Genomic DNA, 2,757 nt, shown 5'->3' on the forward strand with positions numbered 1-2,757 from the left:
CAGAAACAGCGACTTAGACCATGCATAAGGTAGATATTAACAAGATGCATCACTGCCATTTCAATGGGGAGGGGTTGAAATGCTAAATATGGCCGCTCAAGCGAAAGAAAGTCCTCCCTTTCAATAGAAAGAGCAAATATTCGAGAAAGACTTATGATTTGGTGTAGCGGAGCTCTTTACGGAGTCCCATGAGGCGCTTGCCAGCCTGTGCGTATGCACAATAGCAAAGGTAACCTTGAAAACGGTTATTAAGCTCAATTTAAGCTTAGGAAACAAATGATGACAGAATTTTCGGAAACAACTTATGTAAGTTTTATAGACTCTGATGCCCATACACTTCTGGGGGAAAAAGAACATCTAAACCACAGCAGGGCAGTCCTCATATCACAACCCATGATCATTCATGCTCATTATGTCACCACAAGGGGAAGCCAGTGTTGGGCTTTATCATTGTTTTATGTTTGAAATAAGTATTTGGAGCAAGAGTGCTTTAAACAAATAGAGAGCAGAAAATATTCTATTCCTTTTAATCACAAGTTTATTCTGTAATATAAAGAATTATGAAAGAATTAGTAAGAATAACAAACATGAAAGAAAGTAGAAGTAAAAATAATACAGGAATCTATTGAAAATGAACAGCAAACATAATACATTCATAAAAAAAATAAGCAAACAGTACAAAAATGGTAAGGGAATGTGACAGGGATTTATAGCATGTTTTTCTCTGTGTTCTTAATTTTCAAGGTTGTGTGCTGTTTATGTGCATGTTGTAGTGTTTGAGGAAATCAGATATCTAATAGAGGTGTTGTAAGTGAACTCTGCCCCTCCACGCTGGCTGGTTGATGTGAGAGGTGTGTCTCTGGGGGAGGTGGAGGATCAAGGTATACATTTTTATCAGCATGCGTGTTCCCTGAGAACATTCAACGCAAATCTTTTGATTTGATTGTACAATATTTTATGCTTTTTTTACGCAGTGTACACTGTGAGTTTACACTTTCTGCTGTAGCCACACAGTAAATATTACGTAAGATAAGAGAGGATAGGATAAGTTACATGTAAGCATTTTGCAGATGCTTTTATTCAAGAGCGAGTTGGATACTAAAAAATGTAAGAAAAAGTGTGTTCAGCTGGGCTAAAACCCATGACATTTGCTAAGGCACCTCAGTAGTCAGTGAGCTACTGTATCTGTCATTTTCAATGAATACAAAGGCTCCATTATCCACATCTGACAAGGAAGGAACACACACATTATCCCAAATAAATCCAAGTTTGATTGATTTAAACAGAAGAATCATCCAAGCACTTAATTCTTAAGAGTACAAATCGTGCCATTGATTTGTAACATATGCTTTTTGGTGGACTGATCATTTCAAAACGTTCTGCTTTTTCTTGTCTGCCTCGAAAACTGAAAAAACAGTTGTACAGGTGAAAATACAGCATTAAGGAAAGGCAATGAAGCCAGATGTACACCATACACCCTCAGTGGAAACTGGACATCCCGATCAGAAATGAAGACAGTAGGCTACCTATACTGCGGAGGATTAAAGGTTACTTTGCAGTGCTTTAAGCGACAAAAACAAAAGATGGCCTATTTATCAGAGAAACCTCCTTCAGATGAAGACAAATCAATTAACTGTACATCCGTAAGTCATATTCCTTTGAGGTGTCAAATTTTTGCCCGTTATATTCCCTGTGTTACTGTTTATTATTCTCACCAGATAATACAATAGTAATGGAGATTATGAGTTAAATGACAAACTCCAAGTTACCATCTTCTAAAGAAAAGTAAAAAAAACTTGAAATTGATGGAGGTCAGTTAGTACATTTCAGACAGTATCAGAAGGTCCAAAGCGTCACAGCATCATGTGCCAGCAAACTGGAGTGACTCTGGGGGTGCGGCATTGACAGCATGGCAATGAATGCTGGACTTTGACTTTTTCTGTGGACTATTTAACTTCACACACATTTATATGTATATTCAGCCACAGAGAGTCCAGACTAACTCAAGCTCATTCATTGGACTAAGCACTACCGAGACCGTGGGACACAAGGTAAGCTTAGCTTTACAGCAGAGCTATAATAAACATTCAAATAAAATGAGAAAATACGTAAACAACATTTCTTTCTTGTTTAGAAAACAACAGTGAAGATGAAATTGTACTTGGTGCTCGCTTTTGTTGCATTTACAGGTAAATCATGCTCATTACTGTATCAAAAAAATGATGTTAATGCATTCAAAGATATACAAGAAACAGACTATAATTGTTAACAACATTAACTTCATTAAACAATGCAATGTTTTGCTTTTTGAGAGAATTTGAAAACTGACTGGAAAATGGAAAGAACCAACATAACACAATTTTATTTGCATCTTTACCAGGTTGCCAAGCCAACCTATTTTATGCTGATGAACCCAAGCCCCATCTGGAGCAGTTGACCGATGCATTCTGGAGTTATGCTGCCAAGGCTACGCGCACCGCAGAGGACACTCTTAAAATGATAAGAGAGTCTCAACTGGGCCAGGAAGTCAAGTAAGTTAGCTGTAGTCTGCATTCCAAAGACTAAAGACTAAAATCTCAGAATGTACGTATGAAGTTTTAATCAATAATTTTTTCCATAATACAGTGCTAGGCTGACACAAAGTGCTGATATGGCCAGTGACTATGCCACCACCCTCAGGAAACAGGTAGATCCTCTGACTGAAGAGCTCATGACCAAAATCACCAAGGAGGCTGAAGTGTTGAGGGAGCGTCTGGG

The 2,757-nt window shown here is 37.9% G+C and overlaps 1 pseudogene; it reads left to right on the forward strand.

Moving 5' to 3' along the window:
* Positions 1 to 2,757, forward strand: part of LOC130558381 (apolipoprotein A-I-like) — a 5,327-nt pseudogene that overhangs the window by 510 nt on the left and 2,060 nt on the right.

Source organism: Triplophysa rosa, linkage group LG8, assembly GCF_024868665.1.
Source record: "Triplophysa rosa linkage group LG8, Trosa_1v2, whole genome shotgun sequence".
Classification (NCBI taxonomy): domain Eukaryota; kingdom Metazoa; phylum Chordata; class Actinopteri; order Cypriniformes; family Nemacheilidae; genus Triplophysa; species Triplophysa rosa.